The sequence below is a fragment of the Macaca fascicularis genome, chromosome 13, assembly GCF_037993035.2.
Source record: "Macaca fascicularis isolate 582-1 chromosome 13, T2T-MFA8v1.1".
NCBI lineage: Eukaryota > Metazoa > Chordata > Mammalia > Primates > Cercopithecidae > Macaca > Macaca fascicularis.
This window is the reverse complement of record NC_088387.1, coordinates 73,931,698-73,954,603: the sequence shown is the minus strand read 5'-3', so window position 1 is coordinate 73,954,603 and position 22,906 is coordinate 73,931,698. Positions and strand designations below refer to the sequence as shown.

General features: G+C 40.2%; 1 long non-coding RNA gene across 1 annotated transcript in view; it reads left to right on the top strand.

Moving 5' to 3' along the window:
• Positions 1-2,495: 2,495 nt before the first annotated feature.
• The window catches only part of LOC123568383 (uncharacterized), a 52,306-nt gene continuing 31,895 nt past the window's right edge, over positions 2,496-22,906 (top strand). The window contains exon 1 of the long non-coding RNA XR_006691703.2: positions 2,496-2,931. This is a non-coding gene — a long non-coding RNA (uncharacterized lncRNA). The remainder of the gene's footprint in view (positions 2,932-22,906) is intronic.

Genomic DNA, 22,906 nt, shown 5'->3' with positions numbered 1-22,906 from the left:
TATAAAGTTACCATGTGGCCTGAGCTGCCTATTGTGGGTATTGTCTGCCCTACTAAGCCATAAAGTTGGACATAGACAGAAGCACTCCATTATCAAATGGAAGTGATTTCAATAAGATTGAATTTAAGCAGGTCTTGGAGGCACAAGTAATTTGCATGAGGAAGTAGCTCAGATGCCCATGTCTTCTACTGATGCTACATTTACTTCTTACTTCTCTCTCTCAGCCACACTTATGGCCTCACAGGGAGTTCCCATGATCAGTTGACTGAGAAAGAAAACACTTGAGGTTTGTTTACAGCCCATTCTTCATGATATTTAAGTGCCACCTGGAAGTGGATAGCTGTAACACTATAATCCCACTTTGGGACAGCCCTGAAAGACTGTATTAAAGGGAAATCTTTTCTGTAGGTGGGATTTTGAACAGGACATGTGGTGTTCATTTTGCCTAGGATGATAGATGGCTAGACATATGAGTCTACATTAGTTCATGGGCGTGGCTAATGGTTTGGCTGGATGGTCAGGGACTTGGAAGGCACAATTGGAAAACTGATACGTGGAGAAAAGATGCGTTAATAGATCTCTGCAAATGGATATGAAGATATTTGTGTCCCACATGAGTACTCACCAAAGGATGACTCAGTAAAGAAGGATTTTGATGATTTTGATGATCTGTTCTGTGGATGTCAGGCAGCCTTCTCCAGTCACTCCTGTTGTCGCCCATAGGGTTCATGAACAAATTAAGGTTACTCTGGGCTTCAGCATCATGAACTTTCACTCACCAGGGCCTGTTTGCACACAATCTCTGTTAAAGGCCAGCCCCCAATATGGCACTATTCTTTGGGGTGATCAGCCAGCTACCTGGTGGCAGGTTGATTACATTGGTCTGTTTCCATCACAGATGGGAGAGCACTTTGTTCTTACTCAATATGGAATTGCGTTTTCTGCTTGAAATGCTTCTGCCAAAACTACCATTTTGAACTGTCATAACACTTTATCTAAATGGCATCACTGTTAACCAAGAAGCTCACTTTACAGCAAATGAAGTGAGGCAATGGACTCATGCTCGTGGAATTCACTAGTTGTACCATGTTACCCATTATTCTGAAGCAATTGATGTGTAAAAATGGTAGAATAGTCTTTTAAAGGCTCAGTTATGGCACTAGCTGGGTGGCATCACCTTGTGGGACTGGGTCAAGGTTCTTCAGGTTGTGGTTAATGTTCTAAATCAATATCCATTCTATAGTGCTATTTCTACCCTAGCAAGCTTCACAAGTCTTGGAAGCAAAAGGTAGAAATGGAAGTTGTTGTTCTCATGATCATCTCTAGTGATCCACTAGCACAATTTGTTTTTTCATCCCCACAATTTTAGGCTCTACTGCTCTAGAAGTCTTAGTTCCAAAGGAAGAAATGCTTCTACCAGGGACACAATGATTCCATTGAACTCACAGTTGAGAAGACTGCCACTCGGCCACTTTGAGCTCCTAATGCCACTGAATCAACGGCATATCAACAAAGGGGTTACTACACTGGTTGTGTTGACTGACCTTGACTATCAAGGGAAAATTAAGTTGTTACCATGGAATGAATGGCTATGTCTAGAATGCAGGAGACCCTCTAGGGAAACTTAGTATACTTATAGTTTGTGATTATTAAGTCAGTGTAAAACTACAACAACCTCCAATTCAAGCAGAACTGTTAATGGTCCAGACCTTTTAGGAACATACTTGGAAACAGATAAGGAACTGTGACTAGTTACGGGGCTTGATAAGGAAATATGAATGCGTAGTAGAAGAAGGCAGTTATAAATACCAGCTATGACCACATGACCATTGCAGAAAAAAGGACTATAATAGTTGTGAATACTTACTTCGATGTGCATATTATGTATATATTAACCAAATATTTTTGTTTTCTTCCTTCTTTCTCATCTTATCTAACATAACATATACTAAGTTAACTTTTTTCTCAATACTTAAGTTACAAGATGTCAAAAGGTGACATGTGATTCAGTTAGGAGAAGAATAAAAGATCACCCAAATAAAAAGGGGACTTTTTATTCTCTTTGGATAAAAGAATTAACACAAGGCTCAACAAACTATGGTTCATGGGCTGGTCATCTATTTTTATAAATAAGTTTTTCTTGGAACACAGTCATATTTATTCACTTATGCATTTTCTATGGCTGCTTTCATGATACAATGCTAGCATTCAATAGTTGCAACAGAAACCATGTGACCTATAAAACCTAAAATATTTGCTATCTGGCTCTTTAAGAAAAAGTCTCTGATCCCTGAGAGACCATATTTTTGGTTGCATGGTGATAATTGTATTATGCTAGGCAAAAGCATGACTTTATTATTTCCTTTATTTGGAGGTTAACTATGGAGATATGTATGACTGCAAACTTGCAAAGGATAGACTGAAGTGACTTTGTAATGGGTTGCCTTGACTAGGCTAAACTACATTTCCCAGCATTCCCTTTCTTGAATGTTTCCAGTTAGGCTGTATTACAAGGGAGATTCCCCTGGGGGATTTGGAGACTGTAAATGAAGCAATAGCCATTTTGAAACTCACATACCTTGTGTGTTTCCTTGTTGGTGTGGGCAGTGGCCAGGACTGGAACTGCTCTATCTTCCCCTGGATCCTCCTTCAGCTTATCTGACTCGTGGGCCAGGAGTATGTGTGTTTGTGCTTAGTTACACGACAAAGGGCCCTGGCTTCTTCATGACCAAGGTCGGAGGCAACAAGTACAAACACAGGTTTTTGCCTGTCTTACTGGCTCAAGCATGTGCTTATGGGTTCCAGCTTGTTCTTGCTCTCCCTACTTTACATCTTGACTGCCTGCCCTGAGGACTTCCAGCTCCAGCATCAGATGCAATGACAACATCCTTACAGAGACTAGTATTTAACCAGCAACCACAACTGCATAAGGTAAATCTCTATAACACATTTATATATTCCTTAAGGGGTCAATATCTTTGATTAAACCCTGACTGATACATGCAATAAACGTTTATAAAAAGGCATTTAAATGTTCTAATTAAATCAATTTTTTTTTCTATCCTTTTGTGGTTAATTTGTAAGTTTTTTGCATTTTTTAAAAATAAATATGCTTATATGAATGCTTTTCATTTATGAACATTTTCTTTATGGCCTAATACATGGTTAGTTGTAACTCTTTCTACATATGTTTCTGAACAATGTGTAATCTATGTTGAATGCAAAGTTCTATATAACTTGTTACCATGTTATTAACTCTTGCTATACTTAATTTTGTGTTTTCCATATTGTTTATAGGGAAGTGTGTTAACTTTTAACATGATAGTCATTCTGTCAATTTCTCCTTGTAAAATGCTAGAGTGTTTTCTCTTAATATTTTTTGAAACTATATTGTTAGGTGCATGGAAGTTCATGACTAATATAGTTTCTTAGTGGATTGTATATTTTATCAATACAAAATACCCATTTTTACCCCTTTTAATGTTTTTATACTGCATTGGTATTTGCCATTTCTATTATATAATAATTGAGATAATATATAATGTGCTTGGTCTCTCATGTCTGATAATAGTAAGCAGGCAATAAATAGAGGCTGCTATTATTATTGTCATCCTTGTAATAAATATTATTCTATGTCCCACAGTGTGCAGATTGGTCTCTTTGGGAGACCAAGTGGGAAAGAAAGGACTAAAGGACTTCAGATTAAGAAAGAGAGCAACTGCCTCTCAGGCACTGCATAATGATGCTTAGAGTTTCTTCTCCTCTTAACAAGGTGATGGAAACTCCAGGAAAGAGAGGCCCCAGGCTTGGACAGATCACCAGAAAGCCTGCCAAAAGAGTCTTCCTAGGCAGCCAAGAGAATACAGCAGAAACAGATTTTCTTGTTGGATCTTGGCCTTTTTGCTTTTGAGGCCCAGCTGAAACTAGGACGGGTAAAAGCAAAATAAGGTCAGACCTAATAGTAAATGTGTTCCTGTGGTTGGAAGGTCAAAATTATCTCTTCAGAGATCCCCTTGAATTTACATATATTTATTCTAATTCTGATAATAACACTCTGATGTAGGACTGATGCACTTCATTTCCAGATGAGGAAACTGGTGTTCACAGAGGCGAGAGATGTGGTCAAAGTCTCAGAGCCAGTAAATGCAGAGCCAGGGTTTGAGTGCAGCTATATCTCCAGAATCCACTCTTTCCACTCTGCCATGCTGCTCCTCAGAGCAGCTCTTAGTGAGTCATCTTGGTGAAGGGCAATGAATTTGGGGACAGGAGCAACCTTCAGCAAGAGCTGAGATAAAAGTGCAAAATAGAGAGTAAGCCACGAAAGAAATAGAAGTGTTTGGAAATGTTGGAGAAAGGCTCACGCCCACGTTGAAGCTACTCCCTGAACTCTGTACCCTTTTCCAAATGGACAGAATTGTGATGAGAGATGCAACGATAATTCCTCTGAATGATGTTTCTCAGGTCTGAAGAGATGGAATGCACTGGGGATTCTCTCAGCCTTGCCATTTGAGAATAGAGAATCAGGGAGAAAGCGAAGGGCTGGAATTAGAAATTCAAATGCAATCTGATGAAACCACATTTGACTCCACAGTTATTAACCCCAAGCTGGCTCATTTATTTAAATCTTGAGCCCATCTCAAATGTACTATACATTAAGCACCAGAAATTACTGATCTCTCTTTCCATATGGCCAGTGCATCTCCCCAACTCTGGAATGGAAGAAGCAATAAATGCTGAATAAGATATTTCTTTAGGGAAGACCAAGAGCAAACACATTCTAAAGATGAGTAACCTTGTGAAAAATGTAGACCCAGTACAGGAAAGAAACAGGTTGCTTTGAAGGATCTGCTAGGGATTTTTTTTTTTTTTTTAAACTAGGGAAGTTTGCCCCAGGCACATTCACTCAAATAATAAAATGAGAATGGTGTTTGCAAGAATTTAAAAAGGTCCTTAAACTCCTTTCTAGTCAGAATAGATTATTACAAAATGTTCAAGATAGCTCTTCAGAATTTCATTTGATGACCTTAACATGAATTTAAAGCAAATCTCTACCTTAAAAGTTGTATTGGTAGAGTGATTAAAAGTATGTGATGTTCTTTGCAGAGAGGTGTTCATTTGATGAGAAACTGGAGAAAAGCTTTTTCCTAACAACGTTATTGCAGCTCTTTGCAAGAACTTTAGTAAATTCTGGCTTCTGTCCTAGGTTAAGTTAATTAGTAGTAAGTAATTAGTAGTATAGGTAAAGATAATTAGTGTATATAAGATAATGATTGAAGTTAAATCAACCAAGGATGGGGATGGAAAGGTGTGGGGGATGGCACAGGCCAAGTCCTGGAATTAATTGCCAGAGGCAAAGTGAGTGAGGCTCCTGAACAGGCTCTGGGCCAGATGGTAATCAGAATGATCTGCTCTAAAGAGATCTTTGATGTTGGTTCATTCTTTATGGGATTCCCGGGATTGAAAGACAAGGGCAGCCTACTAAAGCCCTACTTGATTTGCAATTTTTTATAAAATAGGTCTGGCGAATAATACCTAATTTTCATTACTCCCAAATTAAGTCACAGCATTTCACCCAATTTCTACCTGGTTGAATTCAGTCCATGAAAAGGGTCAAGCTCTGTAAAATATTTGAAGAGAGTTATTCTGAGCCAAGTATGAGTAACTATGGCTGGTGACACAGCCCTCAGGAGATCCTGAGAACATTTGCCCAAGTTGGTTGGGGTGCAGCTTGGCTTTATACATTTTAGGGAGACATGAGACATCAATCAAATACATTTAAGATATACATTGGTTCAGTCCAGAAAGGCAGGACAACTCCAGGTTTCCAGGTTATAGGTAGATTTAAAAGTTTTTGATTGGCAATTGGTTGAGTTATTATCCATAGAAAGGAATTGTCTAGGTTATAAGATGTTGTGGAGATCAAACTTTTATTATGCAGATGAAGCCTCCAGATAGCAAGTTTCAGAGAGAATAAATTGTAAATGTTTCTTATCAGACTTTAGGTCTGTGTTGATGTTAATGCTGGAGGGTATGAAAAGGCACGTCAGACCCTCACTTCCCATCATGGCCTGAACCAGTCTTTCAGGTTAAATTTTAGAACACACCAGCAGATGAGGAAGTCCATTTAGATGGCTGGAGGTGGCTTAGAATTTTATTTTTGGTTTTCAATTCACAATGCTGAATTATTTCACTGAAGAAGTTGTTACAGGAAAGGGGTCCCAATTCAGACCCCAAGAGAGGGTTCTTGGATCTCATGCAAAAAAGAGTAAAGTGAAAGCAAGTTTATTGAGAAAGTAAAGGAATAAAAGAATAGCTACTCCATAGACAGAGCAGCCCCGAGGGTAACTTGTTGCCCATTTTTATGGTTATTTCTTGATGATATTGCTAAACTAGGGGTGGATTATTTATGCCTCCCATTTTTAGACCTTATAGGGCAACTTCCTGATATTGCTATGGCGTTTGTAAACTGTCATGGCACCGGTGTGAGTGTAGCAGTGAGGACAACCGAGGACACTCTCATCACCATCTTGGTTTTGGTGGGTTTTAGCTGGCTTCTTTACTGCAGACTATTTTATCGGCAACGTCTTTATGACCTGATCTTCTGTCAACCTTCAATCTCATCCTGTGACTTAGAATGCCTTAACCATCTGGGAATGCAGCCCAGTATGTTTCAGCCTTATTTTAGCCAGCTCCTATGTAAGATGGAGTTGTTCTGGTTTACACGCCTCTGACATTTCCCCCATCCCTTTTAAAGGAGACCCCTTAATCCTAAGGGTTGCACAGGGATGAAGATCCATCTTCTGTAACTTCTTCAGGCTGAATAGGGGCGATTATATTCCTGCCTAACTATTAGGGTCTTTTGTGTTTAGGGTAGAGAGCAGCTCAGTCAGAAAGTGTCGGTGCGGGGAGGGCCATTCAAAACACTGAATTCTGACAAAAGGTGATATCTGGAAGATTAATAAGTGTTCAATTTAAGAAAACATTCAGTAAGCTTATCCTGCATCCCTACACAAAGAGTACAACAGCAATATATTTCACAACAGTATAGCAAAATAAGTAAAATTATTCCAGGTAAACTAAGTTAGAAGGCTTTCCATGAACTAGGCAACTGTTGGAAGCAAGTTGTTATGGGGTTGCTAGAAGATTCCAATGTGTGCCCAGGATTAGAATATTGATCCAGGTTTTTACATTAGCTATCTTAGCAGCAGCCAGAGATCACTGGTTGGTTCACAGGAATAAACAAGGTTAGCCTAAATTGCAGAAACAATCTTAAAAACTGATGAAACTAGAATCTAATAACAAGTGTACCATAGTTTTTGAAACATAATTTTTCTCTCCAGTTTCCCATTTTTACTAAAGACAAATTATGGTAAGACTGATTTGCTTTATTATACTTGGTCTGATTATTTGTATAAAGTGCAGCAAGAATAATTATTTTTTCACATAGGTTTTTTGTAAATTGGCTTTGATGGAACTCTGTTTCGTAGAAGGAATCTCAGAAAAGACTTTTTTAAAGCCAAGGCCAGCCGTGGGTTTGTGCCCTCAAATACCTATGAATTGAGTAAATTCCTCTCCTCTTGGGGTCCCAAGATAACCTGGGGCTCCTGGGCCTGTTAGAAAGTGACATTCTTTACTTACAACAGGTCAGAAACCTTGTACAGGGACTGTTTTAGGCAAGGTACGAGGCTGGTTCCCCAAGGGGCTTTTATTGGCTCTATAAGTCAAATTTGAGTCCTCAAAGGAAAACATGCCATTCCAGACAAAGTCTTCATAAAATAACCAATTTTTCCAACTGTGTCCTGTTGCAAAAGAAAACAGATTTTTATTGCACTTATGCAAATAACTATATTGCCATGAATTAAGAATACTTAGAAATAGTTTCCAAATACTGGAGAAAGCAGGTAGGAGAAACTAATACGCTCCAAATTGCGTCCACAGGGGTATACTTTACTCAATTGTTGAAAGCTGTAAATAGCTTACAAGGAAAGTTTTCTTGAGGGGGAGGTTCCAAGATGGCCGAATAGGAATAGCACCAGTCTACAGCTCCCAGTGTGAGCGATGCAGAAGACAGGTGATTTCTGCATTTCCAACTGAGGTACTGGGTTCATCTCACTGGGGCGGGTTGGACAGTGGGTACAGGACAGTGGGTGCAGCCCACAGACTGTGAATCAAAGCAGGGCCAGGCATCGCCTCACCCAGGAAGCGCAAGGGGTCAGGGAATTCCCTTTCCTAGCAAAGGGAAGGCATGACAGACAGCACCTGGAAAATCAGGTCACCCCCACCCTAATAGTGCGCTTTTCCAATGGTCTTAGCAAACAGCACACCAAGAGATTATATCCTGCACCTGCCTCAGAGGGTCCCACGACCATGGAGCCTTGCTCACTGCTAACACAGCAGTCTGAGATCCAACTGCAAGGTGGCAGAGAGGCTGGGGGAGGGGCGCCTGCCATTGCTGAAGCTTGAGCAGGTAAACAAAGTGGCCAGGAAGCTTGAACTGAGTGGAGCCCGCCGCAGCTCAAGGAGGCCCACCTGCCCCTGTAGACCCCACCTCTGGGGGCAGGGCATAGCTGAACAAAAGGCAGCAGAAACTTCTGCAGACTTAAATGTTCCTGTCTGACAGTTTTGAAGAGAGTAGTGGTTCTCCCAGCATGGAGTTTGAGATCTGAGAATGGACAGACTGCCTCCTCAAGTGGGTCCCTGATCCCCGAGTAGCCTAACTGGGAGGCATCTCCAAGTAGGGGCCAGCTGACACCTCAGAAGGCCGGGTGCCCCTCTGAGAGGAAGCCTCCAGAGGAACGATCAGACAGCAACATTTGCCGTTCTGCAATATTTGTGGTTCCGTAGCCTCCACTGGTGATATCCAGGCAAACAGGGTCTGGAGTGGACCCCCAGCAAACTCCAACAGACCTACAGCTGAGGGTCCTGACTGTTAGAAGGAAAATTAACAAACAGAAAGGACATCCACACCAAAACCCCATCTGTACATCAACATCATCAAAGACCAAAGGTAAATAAAATCACAAAGATGGGGAGAAACCAGAGCAGAAAAGCTGAAAATTCTAAAAATCAGAGCACCTCTTCTCCTCCAAAGGAATGCAGCACCTCGCCAGCAATGGAACAAAGCTGGACGGAGAATGACTTTGACAAATTGAAAGAAGAAGACTTCAGATGATTGGGAATAACAAACTTCTCCAAGCTAAAGGTGGATGTTCGAACCCATTGCAAAGAAGCTAAAAACCTTGAAAAAAGATTGGATGAATGGCTAACTAGAATAAACAGCATAGAGAAGAGCTTAAATGACCCGATCGAGTTGAAAACCATGGCATGAGAACTACATGACTCATGTACAAGCTTCAGTACCTGATTTGATCAAGGAAGAAAGGATATCAGTGATTGAAGATCAAATGAATGAAATGAAGCGAGAAGAGAAGTTTAGGGACAAAAAGAGTAAAAAGAAATGAACAAGGCCTCCAAGAAATATGGAACTATGTGAAAAGACCAAATCTACGTCTGATTGCTGTACACGAAAGTGACAGGGAGAATGGAATCAAGTTGGAAAACATCTTTTAGGATATTATCCAGGAGAACTTCCTCAACCTAGCAAGGCAGGCCAACATTTAAATTCAGGAAATACAGAGAACGCCACAAAGATACTCCTCAAGAAGAGCAACTCCAAGACACACAACTGTCAGATTCACCAAAGTTGAAATGAAGGAAAAAATGTTAAGGGCAGCCAGAGAGAAAGGTCGGGTTACCCACAAACAGAAGCCCATCAGACTAACAGTGGATCTCTCAGTGGAAACTCTACAAACCAGAAGAGAGTAGGGGCCAATATTCAACATTTTTAAAGAAAAGAAATTTCAACCCAGAATCTCATATCCAGCCAAACTAAGCTTCATAAGTGAAGGAGAAATAAAATCCTTTACAGACAAGCAAATGCTGAGAGATTTTGTCACCACCAGGCCTAACTTACAAGAGCTCCTGAAGGAAGCACTAAACATGGAAAGGAACAACTGGCACCAGCCACTACAAAAACATGCCAAATTGTAAAGACCATCGATGCTAGGAAGAAACTGCATCAACTAATGAGCAAAATAACCAGCTAACATCATAATGACAGGATCAAAATCACACATAACAATATTAACCTTAAGTGTAAATGGGCTAAATGTTCCAATTAAAAGACACAGACTGGCAAGTTGGATAAAGAGTCAAGACCCATCAGTGTGCTGTATTCAGGAGACCCATCTCACGTGCAGAGGCGCACATAGGCTCAAAATAAAGGGATGGAGGAAGATCTACCAAGCAAATGGAAAACAAAAAAAGGCAGGGGTTGCAATCCTAGTCTCTTATAAAACACATTTTAAACCAACAAAGATCAAAAGAGACAGAGAAGGCCCTTACATAATGGTAAAGGGATCAATTCAACAAGAAGAGCTAACTATCCTAAATATATATGCAGCCAATACAGGAGCACCCAGAATCTTAAAGCAAGTCCTTAGAGACCTACAAAGAGACTTAGACTCACACACAATAATAATGGGAGACTTTAACAACCCACCGTTAACATTAGAGAGATCAACGAGACAGAAAGTTAACAAAGATATCTAGGAATTGAACTCAGCTCTGCACCAAGCGGACCTAATAGACATCTACAGAACTCTCCACCCCAAATCAACAGAATATACATTGTTGTCAGCACCACATCTCATTTATTCCAAAATTGACCACATAGTTGGAAGTAAAGCACTCCTCAGCAAATGTAAAAGAACAGAAATTATAACAAACTGTCTCTCAGACCACAGTGCAACCAACTAGAACTCAGGATTAAGAAACTCAGTGAAAACCGCTCAACTACATGGAAACTGAACAATCTGCTCCTGAATGACTACTGGGTACATAACAAAATGAAGGCAGAAATAAAGATGTTCTTTGAAACCAATGAGAACAAAGACACAACATACCAGAATCTCTGGGACACATTTAAAGCAGCATGTAGAGGGAAATTTATAGCACTAAATGCCCACAAGAGAAAGCAGGAGAGATCTAAAATTGACACCCTAACATCACAATTAAAAGAACTAGAGAAGCAAGAGCAAACATATTCAAAAGCTAGCAGAAGGCAAGAAATAACTAAGACCAGAGCAGAACTGAAGGAGATAGAGACACAAAAAACCCTTCAAAAACTCAATGAATCCAGGGGCTGGTTTTTTGAAAAGATCAACAAAATTGATAGACCACTAGCAAGAAGAAAAGAGAGAAGAATCAAATAGACACAATACAAAATGATAAAGGGGATATCACCACCTATCCCACAGAAATAGAAACTACCATCAGAGAATACTATAAACACCTCTAAACAAATAAACTAGATAATCTAGAAGAAATGGATAAATTCCTGGACACATACACCCTCCCAAGATTAAACCAGGAAGAACTTGAATCCCTGAATAGACCAATAACAGGTTCTGAAATTGAGGCAACAATTAATAGTCTACCAACCAAAAAAAGTCCAGAACCAGACGGATTCACAGCCAAATTCTACCAGAGGTACAAGGAGGAGCTGGTACTATTCCTTCTGAAACTATTCCAATCAATAGAAAAAGAGGGAATCCTCCCTAACTTATTTTATGAGGCCAGCATCATCCTGATACCAAAGCCTGGCAGAGACACAACAAAATAGAAGAGATTTTTAGACTAATATCCCTGATGAACATTGATGCAAAAATCCTCAGTAAAATACTGGCAAACCGAATCCAGCAGCACATCAAAAAGCTTATCCGACATGATCAAATGGGCTTCATCCCTGGGATGCAAGTCTGGTTCAACATATGCAAATCAATAAACGTAATCTAGCATATAAACAACCAGGGACAAAAACCACATGATTATCTCAGTAGATGCAGAAAAGGCCTTTGACAAAATTCAACAACCCTTCATGCTAAAAACTCTCAATAAATTAGGTATTGATGGGATGTATCTCAAAATAATAAGAACTATTTATGACAAACCCAAAGCCAATATCATACTGAAAGGGCAAAACCTGGAAGCATTCCCTTTGAAAACTGACACAAGACAGGGATGCCCTCTCTCACCACTCCTTTTCAACATAGTGTTGGAAGTTTTGGCCAGGGCAATCAGGAAAGAGAAAGAAATAAAGAGTATTCAATTAGGAAAAGAAGAAGTCAAATTGTCCCTGTTTGCAGATGACATGATTGTATATTTAGAAAATCCCATTGTCTCAGCCCAAAATCTCCTTAAGCTGATAGGACACTTCAGCAAAGTCTCAGGATACAAAATCAATGTGCAAAAATCACAAGCATTCCTAGACACCAATAACAGACAAACAGCCAAATCACGAGTGAACTCCCATTGGCAATTGCTTCAAAGAGAATAAATTACCTAGGAATCCAACTTACAAGGGATGTGAAGGACCTCTTCAAAGAGAACTACAAATCACTGTTCAATTAAATAAAAGAGGACACAAACAAATGGAAGAACATTCCATGTTCATGGATAGGAAGAATCAGTATCGTGAAAATGGCCATACTGCCCAAGGTAATTTATAGATTCAATGCCATCCCTATCAAGTTAAATGACTTTCTTGACAGAATTGGAAAAAACTCCTTTAAAGTTCATATGGTACCAAAAAAGAGCCCGCATTAGCAAGACAATCCTAAGCCAAAAGAACAAAGCTGGAGGCATCACACTACCTGACTCAAACAATGCTACAAGGCTACAGTAACCAAAACAGCATGGCACTGGTACCAAAACAGAGATACAGACCAATGGAACAGAATAGAGCCCTCAGAAATAATACCACACATCTACAACCATCTGATCTTCGACAAACCTGACAAAAACAAGAACTAGGGAAAGGATTCCTTATGTAATAAATGGTGCTGGGAAAACTGGCTAGCCATAGGTAGAAATCTGAAACTGGATCCCTTCCTTACACCTTATACAAAAATTAATTCAAGATGGATTAAAGCCTTAAAAGTTAGACCTAAAACCATAAAAACCCTAGAAGAAAACCTAGGCAGTACCACTCAGGATATAGGCATGGGCAAGGACTTCATGACTAAAACACCAAAAGCAATGGCAACAAAAGCCAAAATTGACAAATGGGATCTAATTAAAGAGCTTCTGTACAGCAAAAGAAACTACCATCAGAGTGAACAGGCAACCTATAGAATGAGAGAAAATTTTTGTGATCTACTCATCTGACAAAGGGCTAATATCCAGAATCTACAAAGAACTTAAACCAATGTACAAGAAAAAAATCAAACAACCCCATTAAAAAGTGGGCGAAGGATATGAACAGACACTTCTCAAAAGAAGACATTTATGCAGACAACAGACACATGAAAAAATGCTCATCGTCACTGGCCATCAGAGAAATGCAAATCAAAACCACAATGAGATACCATCTTTCACCAGTTAGAATGACAATCATTAAAAAGTCAGGAAACAACAGGTGCTGGAGAGGATGTGGAGAAATAGGAACACTTTTACACTGTTGGTGGGACTGTAAACTAGTTCAATCATTGTGGAAGACAGTGTGGCAATTCCTTAAGGATCCAGAGCTAGAAATACCATTTGACCCAGCCATCCCATTACTGAGTATATACCCAAAGGATTACAAATCATGCTACTATAAAGACACATGCACATGTATGTTCATTGCGGCACTATTCACAATAGTAAAGACTTGGAATCAACCCTAATGTCCATCAGTGACAGACTGGATTAAGAAAATGTGGCACATATACACCATGGAATACTATGCAGCCATAAAAAAGGATGAGTGTGTGTCCTTTGTAGGGACATGGATGAAGCTGGAAACCATCATTCTCAGCAAACTATCGCAAGAACAGAAAACCAAACACCACATGTTCTCACTCACAGGTGGGAACTGAACAATGAGATCTCTTGGACTCGGGAAGGGGAACATCACACACCGGGGCCTATTATGGGGAGCGAGGAGAGGGGAGGGATTGCATTGAGAGTTATACCTGATATAAATGACGAGTTGATCGGTGCTGATGAGTTGATGGGTGCAGCACACCAACATGGCACAAGTATACATATGTAACAAACCTGCATGTTATGCACATGTACCCTAGAACTTAAAGTATAATAATAATAATAAAAAAAGAAAATGTGGCGCATACACACCATGGAATACTATGCAGCCATAAAAAAGGATGAGTTCATGTCCTTTGTAGGGACATGGATGAAGCTGGAAACCATCATTCTCAGCAAACTATCGCAAGGACAGAAAACCAAATACCGCATGTTCTCATAGGTGGGAACTGAACAATGAGAACACTTGGACATGGGGTGGGGAACACCACACACAGGGGCCTGTCGTAGGGTGGGGGAACGGGGGAGGGATAGTATTAGGAGATATACCTAATGTAAATGACCAGTTAATGGGTGTAGCACACCAACATGGGACATATATACATATGTAACAAACCTGCACACTGTGCACATGTACCCTAGAACTTAAAGTATAATAATAATAAAAAAAGAAAAGTTTTCTTAACTCTGTAAAACAATGCTCTGTCACCCAGGCTGGAGTGCAGTGGTATGATCTTGGCTTACTGCAAGCTCCACCTCTTGGGTTCCCGCCATTCTCCTGCCTCAGCCTCCCGAGTAGCTGGGACTACAGGCACCCGCCACCACGCCAGGCTAATTTTTTGTATTTTTAGTAGAGACGGGGTTTCACCATGTTAGCCAGGATGGTCTCAATCTCCTGACCTCATGATCTGCCCGACTCGGCCTCCCAAAGTGCTGGGATTACAGGCTTGAGCCACCATGCCCAGCCTAGGATCAGCAACATTTTAAGCAAAAAGTTAAAAAGATTACTTCAATTTTTTTATTGGTTCAGTTAATTTAGTTAACTCCTGTTCTGCTTGATATTTATGAACATTTCAGCTCTCCGTGAGAGTCCTGAAAATTTTTTCCTCTATCTTGATGTCACAATTTCCAAAGTTATCAGAAAACCGGCATTTAAGTGCACTTGTTGAAGTCCTACAGTTGATTATAAAACCATCTTCGAAAGAGGACCAAATCAAGATAACAATTGTCTGTGGATGAGAAAATGTCTTAGGACAGCCACAGTCAAAAACACAATTGACAAATTTGATTGTTTCTGTGGCATACACAATTTTATGTAACAATTATAATTATTAATAACACACTAAATCATATTAGAATTATAGTTTTTAAAATAGTTTTAGGATACATACCAGTAACATATTTATACAAATACAGCCCAAAGAAAATCAAACACCATTTCATATTTGACAATGCTTCCTGTAAGACTTTGATACCAAATACACCAAATTTCACCTTTACATTAATATACTATTGATGTCAAACCCAATACTTAATGCAACCTTGTAGACAAATGTATTCAATCTTAATCAGTTTGATAAGGTAAGATTTTCATAAAACTTTTATAATGCTTTACACATTTTTGTTAAAGAGCAGATCATAAGCAGGTTTTTGCTTTAAGAAAAACCTGTTGTGCTTTTATTCCAATGTTCAATTTACTGAATTGAATGAAAAAACTGAATAATACCCCTTTAATTTTAGCCAATATGTTCACACACAGAATTTCTTTTACAATTAATTTTTCACAAACCTTCCACAATTTATTCAAATCTTTAGATTTTTTCCTGTCTCACTTAAAACAATCCTTTAACCCTTTAAACTTAGGCAAGAAATCCACATTCCCATGAGTTCTTATAATTTTGTTTATCAAAAACACATTCTACTTTTCTCACACACCTTGCATGTAGAGTTGTTTCTTTGGTAGTCTCATTACAATGTTAACTCTTAGTGACTTTTATTTTTGTTGAAAACTTTGGTAAGTTCAGAATTTTAATTATGTACTAGGTATGGAGCCTAGCATAGGACACTAGGCAGAAGTGCAGATAAGGGCTGACTCCAGCACAGCTTGGGGCGTGGCTAACTCCACATGTCCTAAGCCTTATCTAGAATCTAATGCTCAAAAGTTAAAGAAGCAGTTTGGGGCCTTAAAGCATTTAGCACATTTGGTATCTTACCTGCATAGTTTAGACCAAGTATTTACACTTTTGAAGACAGTTTTATTTTACCAATAATCTTTAAAACTATCTTTATTTCCCAAAGATTACTGAAGTCACATGAACTAAAAGGCATTACATTTTTAACTTTTCTGACAAAATATTTGGTTTAAGCTCGTATTATTAAAGCAATTAATCAAAGCTCTTTTGTATTAAACACACAACACATATAAATACACAGACAGTGGAAGATAAAGAACTCATCCTCTAAGCCAGAAATTGAAGTATGAACCCGGGCCACCATTGAGATGATGGAGACCAAGAGAAACGATTGCCACGTGGTTACAAGGTCAAACTCCCAAAGACATGACTGACCAGTTTGCTGGGCCATCTTGAACAGCGGGCTAACAGGTGTCCTAGGCCCACATTCTATCCTAAGGTACTCCTCTCCATTATAGAACACGGGAAGAAAGACACACAAAGCACACCAGATTCGCTACAGTTTAAGATTAGCCTCACAAGTTCTTTCTTCCACTAATGAAAACTTTACAGGAGATAAACAATGATATTTACCATTAATTCAACAAGTTTAAGAGAGAGAGAGGAAAGCATTGCCTGAGGCAGGGTGGGGAAGGCAAGGCACTCAGGAGGCCAGAGAAAGAACCACCCATTGCAGCTGACACGGAAAAGTTCAGGTGACCACTTGCGTCGTGAAAGGATCTTTTCCAGTAGTCCTATCAACTCTCAAGTCTCAAGTTTCCCCTTTGTGGGGAGGAGAAAGCTCCCCATGTCCCATGATCCTGTACATGCCTAATCCTGTCACCCACAGCTGTCAACAAAGAGTGCAAGGCAGATTTATCTGAAGAGAACAGCAGTTAACATTCCATAGTGCCAAACCCGTTCTTAGCTAAAAGGGACTTTAATGAGAGGGGCCTTTAACCCCCTAAGTCTTAGAAGAGACTCTAATCCTCCTACGTTGGGCCTCTAACCCAAAGTCAGTCAAGCGTCCTTGCTTTTTATTAAAAAGGTCTTCTAACTCACTCTGTCTTAGGAGAGACTCTAACTCCCCTAAGTTGGGCATCTACCCCAGTCTCATTCTTTACCTGGGTATATGCACCCCACTTACCCAAAGTCGTCCAGTCAGTGCTGCAGTCTATTTCCTTTGGGTTGGGGGTCACCTCAGTATCACTCCTTCAGGGTTCACCAGAAAGATGGTAACAGACCCCACCACTTACCCGAAGTTAGCCTTTGGGTCAGGGCTTTCCACACTATAGTCTCTTCTCTGGTTGCCAGAAAGATGTTACAGGAAAGGGGTCCTGATCCGGACCCCAAGAGAGGGCTCTTGGATCTCGTGCCAGAAAGAATTCAGGGCGAGTCCATAGAGTAAAGTGAAAGCAAGTTTATTAAGAAAGTAAAGGAGTAAAAGAATGGCTACTCCATAGACAGAACAGCCCTGAGGGCGGCTGGTTGCCCATTTTTATGGTTATTTCTTGGTGATATGCTAAACAAGGGGTGGATTATTCATGCCTCCCCTTTTTAGACCATATAGGGTAACTTCCTGATGTTGCCATGGCATTTGTAAACTGTCATGGCACCAGTGGGAGTGTAGCAGTGAGGAGGACCAGAGGACACGCTTGTCTCCATCTTGCTTTTGTTGGGTTTTAGCTGGCTTGTTTACTGCAGGCTGTTTTATCAGCAAGGTCTTTATGACCTGTATCTTGTGCCGACCTTCAATTTCATCCTGTGACTTAGAATGCTGGGGAATGCAGCCCAGTAGGTTTCAGCCTTATTTTAGCCAGCTCCTATTCAAGATGGAGTTGTCCTGATTCACATGCCTCTGACAGAGTGGCTCACTATGCTTTAGGAAGGAGTTTATACCCACATCACAAGAACATACCGTGACTCTTCCTCCTCAGTCTTCTCCAAGAGATCTGAAGCCACTTACTGGATAAGTGTGATTGAGAGAAAGGGAAACATTCAAAACATTTAGGGGCATTTCAACAATGACCATAGACTTAAACACTAATTTTTTGGAGTCCAGAACCACGTTAGTATTGACGCTTATGAGGAAGAGTTATTAAGTGGAATTTTGACCCAATGCCCACATGATAGGTCATGTGACAGCCCAAACTCTCATCTCATGGTTATCTCCCCTTACCTAAGACATAGAGAATACAGTCAGAACTAGACAACCTCAGCAACTAGAAGAATCCTTACATTGACTCCTTGACTCATAGAGTATGGACTATTACAATAGGAAGGGTCAAGTATAAGTTCTTGGGGCATCTCCTCATTAGCAAAATACAGAAAAGCAATATTACCTCATGGTACCTATCACACCTGGTAATAGATAGTACAATTATTTGTTTGTATATGGTCTGTTTCCCTCCCTAGAATGCAGTCTCTTTGGGAGCAGATATTTTATTTGCCTGTTTACTGCTCTACCCCCAGCTCCTAGAACAATGACTGGCACATAATAAGTGCTCGATAAGTATTTATTGCATAGATAGATGAATATGTTTCTGAGGGAAATATCAGAAATCAGTGCCATCCTCAAAGACATGAAAGATACAGATGTGGCAATTCCTACCATAGTCCTATTTTATTCTCCATTTTAGCCAGTGGAGAACATGGTTGAGTCTTGGAGTATGAAAGTGGACTGTCATAAACTTAATCAGCTGATATTTGCCACTGCAACTTTTGTTCCAAAGGCAGTATTCTTTTTTTTTTTGAGACGGAGTCTCGCTCTGTCGCCCAGGCTGGAGTGCAGTGGTGCGATCTTGGCTCACTGCAAGCTCTGCCTCCCGAGTTCACACCATTCTCCTGCCTCAGTCTCCCAAGTAGCTGGGACTACAGGCGCCCACCACCATGCCCGGCTAATTTTTTATGTATTTTTAGTAGACGGGGTTTCACCATGTTGGCCAGGATGGTCTTGATCTCCTGACCTTGTGATCCTCCTGCCTCGGCCTCCCAAAGTGCTGGGATTACAGGCGTGAGCCACCGCGCCCGGCCTAAATGCAGTGTTCTTACAGGAGTAGATCAATACCACTGTCAACTGGAACACAGCTAATAATATGTTAAATGCTTTCATTATTTTCTCCAGTCCAAGAAATGTAAACACCTTAGACAGGTGCTTTCACTTGGCAATGACAACTGTACAACACTGGTGTTCTAACTCAGCTATATATAAACCTTTGTCACTGCATCATATTTGCTACACTGGACCTTGACCATCTCATTATCTCTCAGGACATTATTCTGGTTTGCTCTATTGATGAAATCATGCTTATAAGACTGTGTATTTGTTAACTATTATTGTATATCAAATTGCCCCAAAATGTACTGGCTTAAAGTAAAAGTAATTAGTTACTTCTTATGGCTTTTGTAGGTAAAAAATTAAGATAGGAAAAAGTGGGAAAGGCTTATCTCTGTTCCCTGACAAATGAGGCCTCAGCTACAAGACACCAAGGCTGGCTTCTGGAATAATCTGAAGGTTTCTTCACTCATATGTCTGGCAATTGATGCTCCCTCTTGACTAGCTGGGTTCCAATGGCATGTGGAGGGGAGAGAGAGAAAGAAAGAGAGGGCGCCCTTCTTATGACTTAGTCTTGGAAGTCACATAGCATCACTTTGCTTATACTTCATTGGTTGGAGGGTCACAAACTCCCACCCAGATTAAAGGAGGGAAAGCCTAGATTACATCTATTAGTGGGAGGAGTGACAATAACATTGTAAGAAGGGTATATGGGATGGGATAAATATAAGGTTTGAGTATCTTTGAAAATACACTGAAGCCTGTATCCATACTTCTTTAGTTGTTGTGTATAAAACAAATTCCCAGTTCTTTCTTCTCTCTTCTTCCCACTGTTCTATATAGGTGTATCTGTGATGTTCAACTTTAAAATTTAGTCCCTAGATTGTAGAATATCAACATGGGATTGTATTGAACCAAAGAAGAAATTAAATTGCCTCAAAATCCTGCATGCAGTATCTGATGAAACTGTGGATTGTCTCATTTCAGCAAGGATATGAGAACATTTTTGGTTATTATGAAGAAAAGCTGCATTCTATTTAGCTGTGTGTGTGTGTGTGTGTGTAAAAGTATAAAAATAAAGAAGCCAACCACCTTAAGTATTATGGAATAAAGGATTTATTATAGAAACAAGATCCTTTACAATTATGGGGAAATTTCAGGATGTAAAGCCCAAAACAAGGGAGTTGAAGGATAAGAGAAAAATCACTAATGAACCCTCCTAACACACTGGCATGTGAATACTGAATACTCAAAGGGCTGGGTGGTGGTACCTGATATTTTACAGATAAATTTATTTGCAGTTTAAAATAACCGGAATTCATTTCTGTTGCTTGCAACCATGAAACCCAACTGATAATCCTCCCTATGTCAGAGAGACTAACGGCTGCCACAGGAATAGAAGCAAACTCCATCAGCCAGACCGATAGCTGTGATAGAAGTAGCAATGGCAGTGGTGACAGAAGTTTCTGCTGCCAACTGGAGACACCAGGAAAATGGCACAGTGGTTATAATAAGGATTAAATGAGCCAACCTTTGAAAAGCACTTAAAGCAGTGAGTAGGTAGTGAGAAACATATTAAGCATTGTTGAACAAAAACAAATTAAGTAGTGCTAGCAAAAAAAGTTAAAGCTAAACAACATATAAGACATTTAGAATTTCCACAAGGAAAGAGAGGGAATCCAGAAGGTAAAATGTCCCAGTTCTTCTATGATGGTGGTTCAGAGACAAAGATGCTTTGGTTACCTTTGAGATGGTTATTTGTGTCTAGGTGGCTTTCTGGCAGACCAAGATTCCTCACTCCCACTCTATTGCCACCATCTTAGTCCAGCCTACCATTATCTCCTGCCTGGACTGCTGCACTATCCTACTAATTGGTTTCCCTCTTTCCATTCTTAACCTGTCTATAATTTGTTTTTCACATTGTAATCAGAATTATGAATGGGAAATATGATCCACATGAAAATCCTTCATTGTCTTTCCAGTGCCAATGCCTGTTAATATCTCAGTGTTTATTCAGTGTTCCCCCTAATTTTGTAAAGTTTTCCTCAGGTGACCGTGCTAAAAGAGTAGCAAGCTCTCAGTATCATACATATCTCTAGGGAGTTGACTGTTTCTAGTGAAAAATAACATCAACAAAATTAATGTTACACCAATTTAATGAAATATATAATAGTTACCATGCAGTATGGCAATGAAATATAATCAGTGCATGAGTATATCTGAGTATCAGACTGTAATCAGGGAAGCCAACCACCTTAAGTATTATGGAATAAAGGATTTATTATAGAAACAAGATCCTTTACAATTATGGGGAAATTTCAGGATGTAAAGCCCAAAACAAGGAAGTTGGAAGATGAGAGAAAATAACTAATGAACCCTCCTGACACACTGGCATGATTGGGCAAGTCAGAGCCTGCTAGGGAATTGGGGAAGACAGGGACATCCAGATGCTGGAGTCGGACCATGATGGAGGCCTGGTGGAGAAATCCATGGTGAGCATTGCCTTTGCATCTGATAGTGGGTGTGAGGTCACTGTCAGCAGATCCAGCAGTTGGGAAGAAGAGTTAGACACAGAGTAGAAAGAGCCAGGCTGACTTAGGACACATCAGCATCTCTGCATATCTGTCTCCCATTGCACCTAACCACAACCACCTTTAGAGATTGGTAGTCGTGCTTCATTTCTGCCTTCTAAGTCTTCCGTAAATTTTCCTGTTGAATAACTCAAACACAGACTCATACAGGGAAAGAGACTGTGGGAAAAGGTGTTCTACAACAAATATTTAGAGAAATTACTAATGCATATTTCTTTTAAACCATTTAACCAAATTGCTAGGTTTTGCCTTCTCACTTTATTGATTCATGGATTCTTTCAGCAAGATTACATTTTATTTTTTTCTCGATTTACATATTTTTTCTTCATCATGATCACAATCACACAAACACGCAAAGACACACACACAATACACACTGACATACAAATATCAGAAACTGTGGGATGCCTTTAAGGTGTGTTAGAGATTGGGATCCCTAGAACCATCTCCTGAAATGGGGATTATTCTTTACGTGATTTATAACAGGAACATTCTTGGGAAAGAGGACTGAGGGGAGCTGGAAAGAGCAGAGGAAGAACCTGGTCTCCGCTAGAAATTACCTTAAGTCTAATTCCATGAGAAGCTCTGTAGCATAAATTGCACCAACATTAGTCCCACCCCAAGTCTAAGGCACCAGCTCTTCCCACCCCTCTGCTAGTGAGTCATTGACCCAGGTCTGCTGTGGGGGAGGTGGGTGGTTACAGGCCTGTTGTCCAAAGACAGCAGGCAGCTGTGAGTGTTACCAGCCAACACTCAGATGGTAAAGGGGATAGGGTGAGGCCCAGCAGCATTCATTCCACCATGCTTTAGGAGAAGAAATCTTCATATATGGAACGTGTGGAAATTCAGGCAGCTGGGGCAGAAGGCCACAGCGGAATCCTCTTTTTCCACTTCCTCTCTTTCTGCTGTGATCTCAGACACGTCTCTGATTCTGTAGCAGTTTGGTCTTCTGGCGCCCACTTCTAGATATCCTTCTGTAGTTCAGTGTTTGGTTATGGATGCTACATTTGCATATCACCATTGGCCTTATAGTTCTTGCCTCCACTCTTCTGTTACTGATCTCGGGTTGTCTGGGGCTCATATTTGGGTGCCTACTTCGAATTCAGGCTCCTTTCTGCCCTGGTACCCCTCCTCCTACCTCAGTATTGTCATGTGCAACATAATCACATCCGTGAAAAGATAAAGGGTTTCTACACAATAGCTGTTCTTTTCTCCTGTTCCCC